Raw genomic sequence first — 16,245 nt, 5'->3', positions numbered from 1 at the left:
GTGTCCAGCACTCTGCCCCATCTGTGTCCAATCCTGCCCCATCTGTGTCCAGCACTCTGCCCCATCTGTGTCCAATCCTGCCCCATCTGTGTCCAGCACTCTGCCCCATCTGTGTCCAGCACTCTGCCCCATCTGTGTCCAATCCTGCCCCATCTGTGTCCAGCACTCTGCCCCATCTGTGTCCAGCACTCTGCCCCATCTGTGTCCAATCCTGCCCCATCTGTGTCCAGCACTCTGCCCCATCTGTGTCCAATCCTGCCCCATCTGTGTCCAGCACTCTGCCCCATCTGTGTCCAATCCTGCCCCATCTGTGTCCAGCACTCTGCCCCATCTGTGTCCAATCCTGCCCCATCTGTGTCCAGCACTCTGCCCCATCTGTGTCCAATCCTGCCCCATCTGTGTCCAGCACTCTGCCCCATCTGTATCCAATCCTGCCCCATCTGTGTCCAGCACTCTGCCCCATCTGTGTCCAATCCTGCCCCATCTGTGTCCAGCACTCTGCCCCATCTGTGTCCAGCACTCTGCCCCATCTGTGTGCAGCATATCGGCCCCATCTGTGTCCAGCATATCTGCCCCATCTGTGTCCAGCACTCTGCCCCATCTGTGTCCAGCACTCTGCCCCATCTGTGTCCAGCATATCTGCCCCATCTGTGTCCAGCATATCTGCCCCATCTGTGTCCAGCACTCTGCCCCATCTGTGTCCAGCACTCTGCCCCATCTGTGTCCAGCACTCTGCCCCATCTGTGTCCAATCCTGCCCCATCTGTGTCCAGCACTCTGCCCCATCTGTGTCCAATCCTGCCCCATCTGTGTCCAGCACTCTGCCCCATCTGTGTCCAATCCTGCCCCATCTGTGTCCAGCACTCTGCCCCATCTGTGTCCAATCCTGACCCATCTGTGTCCAGCACTCTGCCCCATCTCTGTCCAGCACTCTGCCCCATCTCTTCCCAGCACTCTGCCCCATCTCTTCCCAGCACTCTGCCCCATCTCTTCCCAGCACTCTGCCCCATCTCTGTCCAGCACTCTGCCCCATCTCTGTCCAGCACTCTGCCCCATCTCTGTCCAGCGCTCTGCCCCATCTCTGTCCAGCGCTCTGCCCCATCTCTGTCCAGCGCTCTGCCCCATCTCTGTCCAGCGCTCTGCCCCATCTCTGTCCAGCGCTCTGCCCCATCTCTGTCCAGCACTTTGCCCAGCACTCTGCCCCATCTCTTCCCAGCACTCTGCCCCATCTCTTCCCAGCACTCTGCCCCATCTCTGTCCAGCACTCTGCCCCATCTCTGTCCAGCACTCTGCCCCATCTCTGTCCAGCACTCTGCCCCATCTCTGTCCAGCACTCTGCCCAGCACTCTGCCCCATCTCTTCCCAGCACTCTGCCCCATCTGTCCAGCACTCTGCCCCATCTCTGTCCAGCACTCTGCCCCATCTCTGTCCAGCACTCTGCCCCATCTCTGTCCAGCACTCTGCCCCATCTCTGTCCAGCACTCTGCCCCATCTCTGTCCAGCACTCTGCCCCATCTCTGTCCAGCACTCTGCCCCATCTCTGTCCAGCACTCTGCCCAGCACTCTGCCCCATCTCTTCCCAGCACTCTGCCCCATCTGTCTAGCACTCTGCCCCATCTCTGTCCAGCACTCTGCCCCATCTCTGTCCAGCACTCTGCCCCATCTCTGTCCAGCACTCTGCCCCATCTCTGTCCAGCACTCTGCCCCATCTCTGTCCAGCACTCTGCCCCATCTCTGTCCAGCACTCTGCCCCATCTCTGTCCAGCACTCTGCCCCATCTCTTCCCAGCACTCTGCCCCATCTCTGTCCAGCACTCTGCCCCATCTCTGTCCAGCACTCTGCCCCATCTCTGTCCAGCACTCTGCCCCATCTCTGTCCAGCACTCTGCCCCATCTCTGTCCAGCACTCTGCCCCATCTCTGTCCAGCACTCTGCCCAGCACTCTGCCCCATCTCTTCCCAGCACTCTGCCCCATCTCTGTCCAGCACTCTGCCCCATCTCTGTCCAGCACTCTGCCCCATCTCTGTCCAGCACTCTGCCCCATCTCTGTCCAGCGCTCTGCCCCATCTCTGTCCAGCGCTCTGCCCCATCTCTGTTCAGCGCTCTGCCCCATCTCTGTCCAGCACTCTGCCCCATCTCTGTCCAGCACTCTGCCCCATCTCTGTCCAGCACTCTGCCCAGCACTCTGCCCCATCTCTTCCCAGCACTCTGCCCCATCTCTTCCCAGCACTCTGCCCCATCTCTGTCCAGCACTCTGCCCCATCTCTGTCCAGCACTCTGCCCCATCTCTGTCCAGCACTCTGCCCCATCTCTGTCCAGCACTCTGCCCCATCTCTGTCCAGCACTCTGCCCCATCTCCGTCCAGCACTCTGCCCCATCTCTGTCCAGCACTCTGCCCAGCACTCTGTCCAGCACTCTGCCCAGCACTCTGCCCCATCTCTTCCCAGCACTCTGCCCCATCTCTGTCCAGCACTCTGCCCCATCTCTGTCCAGCACTCTGCCCCATCTCTGTCCAGCGCTCTGCCCCATCTCTGTCCAGCGCTCTGCCCCATCTCTGTCCAGCGCTCTGCCCCATCTCTGTCCAGCACTCTGCCCCATCTCTGTCCAGCACTCTGCCCCATCTCTGTCCAGCACTCTGCCCAGCACTCTGCCCCATCTCTTCCCAGCACTCTGCCCCATCTCTTCCCAGCACTCTGCCCCATCTCTGTCCAGCACTCTGCCCCATCTCTGTCCAGCACTCTGCCCCATCTCTGTCCAGCACTCTGCCCCATCTCTGTCCAGCACTCTGCCCCATCTCTGTCCAGCACTCTGCCCCATCTCCGTCCAGCACTCTGCCCCATCTCTGTCCAGCACTCTGCCCAGCACTCTGTCCAGCACTCTGCCCAGCACTCTGCCCCATCTCTTCCCAGCACTCTGCCCCATCTCTGTCCAGCACTCTGCCCCATCTCTGTCCAGCACTCTGCCCCATCTCTGTCCAGCGCTCTGCCCCATCTCTGTCCAGCACTCTGCCCCATCTCTGTCCAGCACTCTGCCCCATCTCTGTCCAGCACTCTGCCCCATCTCTGTCCAGCACTCTGCCCCATCTCTGTCCAGCACTCTGCCCCATCTCTGTCCAGCACTCTGCCCCATCTCTGTCCAGCACTCTGCCCAGCACTCTGCCCCATCTCTTCCCAGCACTCTGCCCCATCTCTGTCCAGCACTCTGCCCCATCTCTTCCCAGCACTCTGCCCCATCTCTGTCCAGCACTCTGCCCCATCTCTGTCCAGCACTCTGCCCCATCTCTGTCCAGCACTCTGCCCCATCTCTGTCCAGCACTCTGCCCCATCTCTGTCCAGCACTCTGCCCCATCTCTGTCCAGCACTCTGCCCAGCACTCTGCCCCATCTCTTCCCAGCACTCTGCCCCATCTGTCTAGCACTCTGCCCCATCTCTGTCCAGCACTCTGCCCCATCTCTGTCCAGCACTCTGCCCCATCTCTGTCCAGCACTCTGCCCCATCTCTGTCCAGCACTCTGCCCCATCTCTGTCCAGCACTCTGCCCCATCTCTGTCCAGCACTCTGCCCCATCTCTTCCCAGCACTCTGCCCCATCTCTGTCCAGCACTCTGCCCCATCTCTGTCCAGCACTCTGCCCCATCTCTGTCCAGCACTCTGCCCCATCTCTGTCCAGCACTCTGCCCAGCACTCTGCCCCATCTCTTCCCAGCACTCTGCCCCATCTCTGTCCAGCACTCTGCCCCATCTCTGTCCAGCACTCTGCCCCATCTCTGTCCAGCACTCTGCCCCATCTCTGTCCAGCGCTCTGCCCCATCTCTGTCCAGCGCTCTGCCCCATCTCTGTCCAGCGCTCTGCCCCATCTCTGTCCAGCGCTCTGCCCCATCTCTTCCCAGCGCTCTGCCCCATCTCTTCCCAACGCTCTGCCCCATCTCTGTCCAGCACTCTGCCCCATCTCTGTCCAGCACTCTGCCCCATCTCTGTCCAGCACTCTGCCCAGCACTCTGCCCCATCTCTTCCCAGCACTCTGCCCCATCTCTTCCCAGCACTCTGCCCCATCTCTGTCCAGCACTCTGCCCCATCTCTGTCCAGCACTCTGCCCCATCTCTGTCCAGCACTCTGCCCCATCTCTGTCCAGCACTCTGCCCCATCTCTGTCCAGCACTCTGCCCCATCTCGGTCCAGCACTCTGCCCCATCTCTGTCCAGCACTCTGCCCAGCACTCTGTCCAGCACTCTGCCCAGCACTCTGCCCCATCTCTTCCCAGCACTCTGCCCCATCTCTGTCCAGCACTCTGCCCCATCTCGGTCCAGCACTCTGCCCCATCTCTGTCCAGCGTTTTGCCCCTGTGTCCAGGGTTCTTCCCTGGGCCCCCGGATCGCCGCTCTCAAGAAAAAAAAAAAAAAAGAAGTTCTTCTTACCTGCCGCGCTCCTGCGGCGGGCAAAGTCTCCACGCAGCTGCAGCGTGCATGCACTCGCCGGCGACTGACAATGATGTCAGATGCTGGCGACATGCACGCACGCTGCGGCTGACGTCAGCGCCTGCCAGCCTCAGATTGGCTGGCGGCGCCGCGGCTGTTAACTATTGACGTGCGGGCCTGCGCCCGCACGTCAATAGCTTTAAACAGCTGCAGCATCGGCGCTAAGGGCCCGGTTCAGCCTGCGGCTGCCGGTAGGGGCCCGGTGAGCAGATAAGACGGGGCCCGATGCGGGCCCCCTCTGCTCACCTGGCCCCATACGCCAGTCACGGCCGTCATGCCCTGATGGCGGCCCTGGATGTACTCCCTGCTTGTCTATTCTGAAGCAGCTCCAGCCAGCATACATTGCAAACTGTTCTCTCGGTCCCAGCTCTGTGCCCTATATAATGTGGTGCTTTCGGTGCTGCAGGGTTGGTCCAAGGACCTGGAGACCGTCATTCTCCAGATTCTGCTCTCAGGGTTTGCAATCCCTAGTAGCCCAGTACTCTGATCTCCTGTTCTCTTCCCAATCCTAGGGTGAGCCTTCCCTCACTCCAACCCCTGGAAACTCCATGTGCTTCTTCCCATCCCTTCCTCACACTATTCTGCACTACCCTGCTCTTCCTCCTCCCCCATAGCTAGAAGAGGCAGTCACCATACAAACTAAGGGCTCCCCTTCTGATCAGGGATGGGCTTGTGTGTGAATGCATGGTTTACCTAGTGTACAGAGCTCCATTTACTTCCAGACATGATGCCACCACAGGTTAGGGAGGCAATATCATTGTGGCAGCCGGACCGCAGGGGTGCCACAATTACTTTCTGAACTAGCATCAGTTCCACACTATCGAGTATCAGATGAAGATGTCTTAAAAGGTTTTTCCCACAAACAAAAATTCATTTTATTCACTAGATCTTGGAATAATAATAATTTCCACAATTGGATGTGGTTAAAAAAATGTTCCTGTGCTGAGATAATCTTATAAATGTGCCCCTGCTGTGTACTGTGTAATGGATGTGTCTGACTGTACCACAGCCCCTGGGCAGGGAGGGAGCAAAAGAGTATACAGACATTATAGTGGGAGATCGTGGTTGATTCTTTCTGTCAGGTAAAAGATTGCTTAAAACAGGCAGTGAAATGTTTTGCCTTACAAAAGCAATCCTCTGCTGCAGGGGCGGACATACCACCATTGCAGCTGCCGCAGCTGCACTGGGGCCTGGAGGTGGATGGGGCCTCTGCAGGAAGGCAGGGCCAGTGTCATCACCCAGCAAGTCTGAGACACCGACACGCTATGGGGCCCTTGAGGTGGGGTAGGCCCGTTATCATCACGGGCACTGGCACAGGCCCCCATGCTTTAAACTGTTTGAAATACTTACCTCTTTCTGTTCCTTTGCAGCTCCAATATCCATGACTCACTGATGCCTCAGAGAAGAGGGCACCATGATGTCACTACAGTGCTTCCTCTGTGCTGAGCACTGCAGAGAGATTCAAGATTCAAAGAAGCTTTATTGGCAGGACCAAATACACATCAGTTTTGCCAAAGCAAGTGAATAAAGGCAATAGGGATAGGGACTGTGGGGATGTTGGGTAGGAGCTGTAGGGGAGGTGGATGGGGCAGGTCCATTGTGGGGGCTATAGTCCATGGCATAGGGGAGGTGGATGGGGCAGGTCCATTGTGGGGGTTATAGTCCATGGCATAGGGGAGGTGGATGGGGCAGATGCAGGGTGGGGGCTATAGTCCATGGTATAGGGGAGGTGGATGGGGCAGGTCCAGGTTGGGGGCTATAGTCCATGGCATAGGGGAGGTGGATGGGGGCAGATCCAGGGTGGGGGCTATAGTCCATGGCATAGGGGAGGTGGATGGGGCAGATCCATTGTGGGGGCTATAGTCCATGGCATCATAGTTCTCTTTCTCGCAGTCTATGACATTCGCTTACATACCGCGCTGCTATCTCCACTGCGCTCTCTTCTTCTCCCAGCAGGATATATGTTTTCTCTTCCTCTTTCATGGTGATGAAGTCTGGGAAGAGATGTGCGAGTCTCCTGGAGTGAGTGTCCCTCACTGCTGAGTATTTGGAGCAGTGTAGCAGGAAGTGGGTTTCGTCCTCTATGGCCTCCTGGTCACAGTGTTGGCACAGTCTTTCCTCCCTGGGCTTGTAGCTCTGCCTGTGTCGGCCACATTCGATGGCCAGACTGTGGGCACTGAGTCTATATCGGCTCAGGATCTGGCGGTCTCTGGGGTCCGGGAGTTTCTCCAGATATGGGGCCAGTCTGTAGTCTCTCTGTAGGCTCCGGTACATGGTCAGTTTCTGTGAGCTGATGATATCATTCTTCCAGTCACTGACATACCTCTCCTGGCCTTCGTCTGCCATCTTCCTAATTCCGGCTTTTGTCAGGTTGTTGTGATTGGTGTTCTGGTCCGGTTGGGTTTGGCTGGGCTGTTCCGAGGGTTCTGGTTTTTCTGTTTCACCTACATGTATTATGGTTTTATGGTGATGGGAGCTTGGATTGCTCCTATGCAGGTGAGCCCGGAATGACAGCGCCCTCTTTAGAACTGTTAGGTGTAGAGGGAATCTGCCCAGCTCGGACCCGACAAGCACTGTTGGAGGTGCTCCGATGGACCTGGAGAAGGTGCTTGCAGAATTCCAGGTGGAATATTTCTGTTGGACTGGAATCCCACTTTGACCAGTCTGGGTAGGTGTGAGGACCCCAGACTTCGCTGCCATACAGGAGGATTGGGGCGATGATGGAGTCGAAGATTTTTAGCCAGACCCTCACTGGTGGCTTCAGATGGTAGAGTGTCCTTCGGATGGCATAGAAGGTTTTGCAGGCCTTGTCTTTCAGGGTCTCTATGGCTTGTTTGAAACTCCCTGACCGGTGAATCTCTAGGCCCAGGTAGGTATATTTGTCAGTTCCTGTGAGGTCGCAGTTGTTGAGGACGAATGGTGGGTGTTGGTCTGATCTTCTCTTTCTCCTCTGGAACACCATGGTGTTGGTTTTCTTTAGGTTGACCGGTAGAGAGTCATAAGACGCTGAGGAGATGGGAGCAACGGAACCTGGAGTAGCGGAGGTCAGTCCACCAAAAGTCAATAAGTTATCTATTATCATCAGGATTGGGGATAACCTGATTTATTTGGGGAAAAACCCTTTATCAGATACCAGATGATATAGATGCCAGACATATAATATAATATGTACTTGGTTGGACTCAGCGAATCCTAACAGAGTTATCTTATTTTTTTAGAGCTGGGGGAGGCCCAAATAGAACACTTGCCTGAGTGTGTCACAGAATATCAAATAAAGTGTCCTATTCTCAACAGCTCACCCATATATGACACTACTAAAGGTACAGTAAATGACACCAATAAAACTTAACATTTACTAAATATAATAATAAAACAGTACAACATACACGACCTAAAAACACGTATGGCTGCTAATAAAGATACAGAGTGCACCAATTCCCTATAGGGCCAACTATCTGTACCCTACCTTACAGCGGAGGTTGACACCCTATAAAACCTGCGCAATGGCGCCCCCACTCACCATAGACTAGCCCCAACTGACCCTAGTAGGCCCTATCGTGAGGAAGAAAAAAGTACCACTCAGCAGACCATACGGACAGACAAGACAAAACAAACAAATGTCACTTGGATTAACATTAAGCAAAAAATATGCTAGGTGGAAAAAATTTTTTGCACATATGTTAAACGTACATCTAATTTGTGCAGTACAAAGGCTGTGCAACAAGTGTATATGATGAACACTCGTGTATTACATTGCACATATAAAGCCTAAGACAAAAAGGCCTAAATCTGTACCTAAAGATACGCCCTACCTGCCTGCGGGGGTTGGCACCCTATTATCCTGCGCAAATGGCGCCCCGCTCAAGTCGTCTGTCCCTATTAAACCCTATAATGGAAAAAAAGGGGGAACAGGCCAAAATGTAGCACTTGCCTGAGTGTGCCCACAGAGCGGAGTATGGATTAAATAGAAACCATAGGAAACATTGCAGCATTCCTGCCTGAGCGCACACAGAGTATTGATTCAATAAAATGTATAGGTTCAGAGGTGTAGCTAGGGTTTTGGTTCAGGGGAGGCGAAACTTCTCAGTGGGCCTCTATATAACAACCAACATGGATATTACGGCCATATGGTCAGTGGTAGGTACCAATCCTACAGAACATGTAAGAGATCACAGCGCATTTACAGATAATGACTTACAGCTGACGTTCTTTCTGATGAAATCGTTCACTTTTCCATTTGGCCCTGACCGACAACTTCTTCCAGCCACGACTCAGCTGCAGAGAATACAACAAAGACACATTTCACTTCTCATATTCCAGCCCCAACACCATCTATTCCCAACCTGCACAAACTCCTCATCCTGCTGATACCCCAATACTGAGCCGCTGCTGCTATATGTAACAATATTACTGCACCTACTGTGTGGTTCACTATGCCTTCTAAATTTTAAAGCAACCCTCTATAATATAGCAATGCCGGGTGCAAGTGCCCTAGAAAACAGTGCCCATATTTTGCCCCTAGAAAGTAATATTGCCCTCTGCGTGCCCCTTTGATAGTCATAGTAACCTGAGTTCTATAACATTATAACAGCCCACTTTACATTTAATAATGCCCCGCGTCTCCCCCTGTGCAGCTCCCCTGTACAGGGGAGAGTATGATGCTCTCTTATACACCATATAATACCCCCTGACTGTAGAGTACCACCCACACAGTATACTGAGCCCTTAGTAGCTCCAAAACTGTTTGATGGCTCCTACACTATATGATGGCCCCTTCATTGTAATCTCCACACTATATGATGGCCCCCTAGATAGCCTCCATAGAGTATAATGCACCAGATAGTCCTCAATATAGTATAATGCACTCCCCATAGGCCTCCATATAGTATAATGCACTCGCCATAAGCCTCCATATAGTATAATGCACTCCCCATAGGCCTACCCTATATTGTATAATGCACCCCATAGGCAGACTCTATAGCATAAGGCAGCCCCCATAGGCAGACTCTATAGCATAAAGCTGCCCCTATAGGCAGACTCTGTAGTATAAGGCAGCCCCCCAAAGGAAGACTCAGTAGTATAAGGCAGCCCCCATAGCCAGACTATATAGCATGAGGCAGTACCCCATAAGCAGACTCTACAGCACAATGCAGCCCGCATAGGCAGACTCTATAGCACAAGGCAGCCCTCCGAAGTAGACTCTGTAGCATAAGGCAGCCCCCATAGGCAGACTCGGTAGTATAAGGAAGCCCCCCATAGGCAGACCCTGTAGTATAAGGAAGCCCCATAGGCAGACTCTGTAGTATAAGGAATCCCCCCATAGGCAGACTCTGTAGTATAAGGCATCTTCCATAAAAAATAAATAAATACTCACCTCTCTTCTTCCTCGTTCCTCCGCTGCTCTGAGCACCCGCACACCTCCGGACAGCAGGAGTCAGGTAGTGACGTCATCGCGACTCCTGTCAGTGTCGGTGTCGGTGACGTCAGTCGCTGAGAGGGGGATGATGGGAGAGGGAGCGTAACGCTCCCTCTCTCATCAATGCTGTCAGCTGTATCGGCATCTAGCCGAAACAGCTGAACCTACGATGACGGTCGGGGGGCCCACTGCTTGCACTGGGCCACCCACCTGCTCAGGGGCCCCATAGCAACTGGGCGGCATTGCAGGAAGATCGATTCCCCCTGCTCTGCCGCAGAATGTAACTGCATCGGTGTGCTGCACTCTCCAATACAGTTACACTAGCGCAGCTCTGGGTGGGCCCCCTCAGAGCACGGGGCCCGGGGCGATGGCCCCTCTGCCTCCCTGGTAGCTACGCTATTGTATAGGTTACATTGCACAGTTCCGGCCTGAGTGTGCCCACAGAGCGGAGTATGGATTCAATAGAAAGCATAAGTTATAGGCACAGCTCCTGCCTGAATGTGCCCACAGAGCGGAGTATGGATTCAATAGAACATATAGGTTACATTGCACAGCTCCTGCCTGAATGTGCCCACAGAGCGAAATATGAATTCAAAAGAAAGCATAAGTTATAGGCACAGCTCTTGCCTGAATGTGCCCACAGAGCGAAATAGGAATTCAATAGAAAGCAGAAGTTATACTGTATAACCTATACACATAGTTCCTGCCTGAATGTGCCCACAGAGCAGCATATCAATTCAATAGAAAGTATAGGTTACATCGCAATGATCAATAGAAAGAATAGACTACAAAAAATGCTGAAAACTTAATTACTCTTTCAGGACAAATTCGTCTTAAAATTAGAAAAAAATAGCTCTATATTTAATTCAACATTGTCCCCTGGTATCATTTTTTTGTTGTATACAACTAGTTCAGGTCCCTGACCAACTTGTCTGCTAATGCCAGGCCATGCAAATGAAAAAGAAGCTGCACATACTAGAAAAGATTTTTAATTCTTTATTATTTAGAAATTAGTTTCATCCATTTTCCATAGCAAATTGGTTTCAGGATGTCATTTAGTGATTATTTAAATGAATGGACACCACACGGCTCTTCACTTACCAGCCCAGACTTTATTAAGGTGACATATCATTTGTGATTTATGTAAAGTTCTTATTTATATTAAAGTCTAAATGAGTTATAAAACTAATAAACTAACAGTTTTCATGAGAATACATACAATTATAACCCAGCGGAGAACCAGAGGAGCTCGAGCCTTCCCCAGTGACATAATAATGTAATCGTGCAGGGGGCAATGTTAATAACAAGCTGAGAAAATCATTAGCTGCAATGTTGACTTGAATGATTCACAGAAATATTTTTCACCTCTTGTGAGTTTCTATTGTTTTGCTTACCCTGCTGCTCAGATAATGTAAGACTCCACTTCTGATTGTCTCTGGCATCATGAGAGGAGTCATGAAGCCAAAAGTATCCCTCTATCTTGACCCTCTTTGCTGCCAACAACTTTAGTAAAATGTGTGCCCATTCCTGCCATCTTTCTCTGTTTCTTTGTTTTTATTTTCTTCAAGACGTTTTTCTTCTGATGCTATAAAAGCATTTAGAAAAGAGACAAATAAAATGGCGCAGTGCAATTTCTAATGTGATATTTAGGTGACCAATTTGCATGTGACAAATCACTTTTAATTCTTATAGAAAATTAAGCATATCTGTATTGCATAGTGAAAGAAAGCATGAAAAAGAAAAACAACAGAGAGTGTAAAAAAGAAAAGGCAAGATGGTTGAGAGAGTAAGGTGCATTTACATTGAAGGATCATCATGAAAGAGGGTTCCTAGTTCTCAATTATCTTTCGTTCATTGGGTGAAATGATCTTTCGTGCTGTACAAAAGGTCATTGCTCTCGGCAGCTCATCATCCAGTGTAGACATTACTTGTGATAATTCCAGCCAAGGTAATTGCTCTGTGCTGTGTTAAGTGCCATCTGCATGTGTAAACAAGCTATTAAACAATGGCTGTTAGATATATAAAGTGAAGGAAATAATGATTTGATCCCTTGCTGATTTTGTAAGTTTACCAACTGACAAAGACATGAGCAGTCTATAATTTTAAGGGTAGGTTAATTTTAACATTGAGATCCCTCTGGCAAACAAGACAATACTTGGTGGCAAAACCCCTGTTGTGTTATGATACGGTGGTCTAGGAGCAACATGGAACGAGCTCCGAAGGAAGTGGTAACTGTACTGACCGCAGTCCCTAAGCTCAACACAACACTAGAAGTACCCGTGGAATGCTCCTAACTCTCCCTAGGCATCTCGTCACAGCCTAAGAGCTAACTACCCCTAAAGATAGAAGCAGGAAAGCTATCTTGCCTCAGAGAAAATCCCCAAAGGATAGATTAGCCCCCCACAAATAATGACTGTGAGTGGAGAGGGAAAAGACATACACAGAATGAAACCAGGATGAGCACAGGAGGCCAGTCTAACTAAATAGATAGGACAGGATGGAATACTGTGCAGTCAGTATAAAACACTACAAAAATCCACGCAGAGTTTACAAAAAATCTCCACACCTGACTAAAGGTGTGGAAGGCAAATCTGCCTCCGAGGGCTTCCAGCAAGACAGAATTAATTCACACTGATAAGCTGGACAAACATAGAAAGCACAGAATGGATAAGTCCACAATCTATGGACAGAAAAGGGCAAGCAAAAACTTAGCTTAGCTGAACTGGTCAGGATAACAGGGAACTCCAAAGAGATGTGAATCCAACCAGGAACCATTTACAAGTGGCACTGGCTGAAGATAGAGCCAGACTTAAATAGCCGAGCAGAAGAGACGATAAGTGGAGGCAGCTGATGACAGCTAACTCCAAGGAGCAGCCATACCACTAGAAACCACAAGAGGGAGCCCAAGAGCAGAACTCACAAAAGTGCCACTTACAACCACCGGAGGGAGCCCAAGAGCGGAATTCACAACACTGTTGGCAAGCACAGCAGTCAGACATTTTTTATAGTTGATGAGGTGTCAGGAGAAATTTTGGTCCACTCCTCTTTGCAGATCATCTCTAAACCATTAAGATTTTGAGGCTGGCGCTTGGCAACTCAGACCTTCAATTCCCTCCATAAGTGTTCTATAGGATTAAGGTCTGGAGTCTGGCTAGGCCACTATGACCGTAAAGTGCTTTTTTTTAGCCACTCCTTTGTTACCTTGACTGTATGTTTTGGGTCATTGTCTTGCTGGAAGACCCAGCCACAACCCATTTTTAATGTTCTGGCAGAGGAAAGGAGGTTGTCACTCAGGATTTTACGGTACATGGCTCCATCCATTCTCCCATTGATGCAGTGAAGTAGTCCTGTGCCCTTTGCAGAGAAACACCCCCAAAACATAATGTTTCCACCTCCATGCCTGACAGAAGGGTGTTCTTTGGGTCATAGGCAGCATTTCTCTTCTTCTAAACACAGCGAGTTGAGTTAATGCCAAAGAGATCAATTTTTGTCTCATCTGACCACAGCATCTTCTCCTATTCACCCACAGAATCATCCATGTGTTCATTTGCAAACTTCAGATGGGCCTGCACATGCGCCTTCTTGAGTAGGGGGACCTTGCGGGCACTGCATTATTTTAAACCTTTACAGCGTAATGTGCTTCCAATGGTTTTCTTGGTAACTGTGGTCCCAGCTGCCTTGAGATCATTAACAAGTTCCCCCCATGTAGTTTTAGGCTGATCTCTCACTTTCCTCATGTTCAAGGAAACCCCATGAGGTGAGATTTTGCATGGTGCCCCAGATCGATGTCGATTGAGTCATTTTGCATTTCTTCCATTTTCTTACTATTGTACCAACTTTTGTTTCCTTATCACCCAGCATCTTATTTATGGTTTTCTAGCCCATTCCAGCTTTGTGCAGGTCTATGATCTTGTCCCTGACATCCTTATAAAGCTCTTTGGTCTTGCCCATGTTGTAGAGGTTAGAGTCTGACTGATTAATTGAATCTGTGAACAGACGTATTTTATAAAGGTGACTATGTAAGACAGCTGTCTTTAATGCAGGTAACAAGTTGATTAGGAGCGTCTAACTGGTCTGTAGGAGCCAGAACTCTTAATAGTTGGTAGGGGATCAAATACTTATTTCTCAATGCAAAATGCAAATATATTTATATAATTTATATAATCTGATTTTCTGGATTTTATATTTTATATCCTATCTCTCAATGTTAAAATTAACCTACACTTAAAATTATAGACTGTTCATGTCTTTGTCAGTGGGCAAACTTACAAAATCAGCAAGGTATCAAATACTTATTTCCTTCACTGTATTTACCGAACAATGGTCGTTTAGTGTCACTGGTCGGTCCGTATAAATGAGGTGTCTCAAAAACGTACATGGCTGCAATAATGCTGACTGTGTCTTAGGCAGTATGAATCAACTGACAGGTACCCTTTAACCACTACAAAAGTAGGCTATTTTTGAGCTTCAGTGCTACACAAAATATATATTTAAAAAAAAGCATATATATTTTTTAAATGTTACTTTTTTACTCTTTTTGTGACTTAAAGAGGTTGTTCACTACTCAGACAACCAATTATCTATCTGTATGTTTTCCCTTATAAAAGAATAACACTTACCATATTTTTCGGACTAAAAGACTCACCGGACCATACGACGCACCCCAAATTTTCAGAAGGAAAATAGAGAAAAAAATGAATGTGTCAAATGGGGGTTCATCTTACAGTCCGAATTCAGCTTACCAGGGGAAATCGACAGCGCTGGTGGAGTGTAGTCACAGGGGGTGTTTGGTGGTCTGGGGATATGACTCCCATCCCAGACTGGTGTGGCAGGTTCAGTGGTGCTAAAGGTGCGGGGGCTGCTCCGGCATTTTGTGAAAAGCTCGGAGCCCTGCACATCCATTGCTGTGATGCAGTGGCCTCCAGGGAAATCATATCCCAGGCTGGTGCGACAGGTTCAGCAGTGCTCTGTGGTGCGGGTGCTGCGCCGGCATTTTGTGAAAGCCCAGATAACCCGCACATCCATTGCTGCGATGCGCTAGCCTCCAGGAAAATGGCCGCCAGGGGCGGCGCATGCTCAGATTGAGATCTCGGCAAAGAGATCTTGTCCCAAAATCTCAGGAGACAAGTTCCCAGCACCAAGGTCTCATCTCCAGAGATCTCGGGACGAGATCTCATTGCCAAGATCTCAATCAGAGCATGCGCCACCCCCAGCGGCCATTTTCCAGGAGGCCACCGCATCGCAGCAATGGATGTACGGGGCCTCCAGGCTTTCTCAAAATGCTGGCGCAGCACTCGCACCACAGAGCACTGCCCAACCTGCTGCACCAGTCGGGGAAGGGAGTGTGATCATTGCCCTGCAGCGTCGGACCGCCGCAGAATTGCCCCACTCCTGCTGCTGCCACAACAGTATATTCCAACTATAAGACCCACCCCCATTTTCCCCCAAACTTTTTTTGGGAAAAAGTGAGTCTTACAGTCCGAAAAATACGGTATACTCACCTCCAGTGAAGGCACCCTCCCAGCGGTGTTGGCACTGGCTTTCTCCGAGATCTCATAACATTGTTATGTCATGCAATTCCAGTGGGCAATCATTGCTGTCTTCACTCGCTCTGCCTTTAGACGTATCACGTACATCCGATGGATTGAGAGATCAGCAGCTTTCCTTCCTCTGGATGTACAATGAAGAGCAAAAGGGTAACAATGTTTTGAACTTTTGACTTTCAGGCTACATGCACACGTTGCAGATTTGCCTGTGGAATTTTCTGTGCAGCTTCTATCCTCTCTTAGGAGAAAATGCAGGTGCGGATTTGATGCATTTTTTGATGCATTTTTTGATGCAGATTTGTATGCGTTTTTGAAAGCTAAATAAAGATCTCTTATTGAACAAAAAAAATAATTGTGATGTCATTTCTGGTCCAACCTACTCTTTAACATTTGTCCAACCCACTCCATTACACACACAGATAGACAGACAGACAGATAAATAGATACTGTAGATAGATATGAGATAGATAGATAGATCTGGGATAGATAGATTGATAGATAGATAGATAAATCTATAGATGTATCTATAGATATATGTATCTAGCTATCTATAGATCTATATATTTTCTGAATTTATAGATAGATCTATCGATAGATAGATCGATCTATAGAGAGACAGATCTATCTATAGATAGAAAAAAAATCTGTGTTAGGCCGGGCTCACACTTTACGAGAAACTTGCACGAAATACATGCAGCCGCACACTCCGGTCCCGAGTGCCGGCGGCAGTGCGGGGTATTGAAGTGCGAGACTCGTGCGAGTTTCTCACAAGTGTGACCCCGGCCTTAAACACGTCTGTTTAATTTAAAAAAAAT

Source organism: Ranitomeya imitator, chromosome 5 (assembly GCF_032444005.1).
Source record: "Ranitomeya imitator isolate aRanImi1 chromosome 5, aRanImi1.pri, whole genome shotgun sequence".
Taxonomy (NCBI): domain Eukaryota; kingdom Metazoa; phylum Chordata; class Amphibia; order Anura; family Dendrobatidae; genus Ranitomeya; species Ranitomeya imitator.
The sequence above is the reverse complement of the archived record's forward strand: the minus strand, read 5'-3'. Positions refer to the sequence as shown.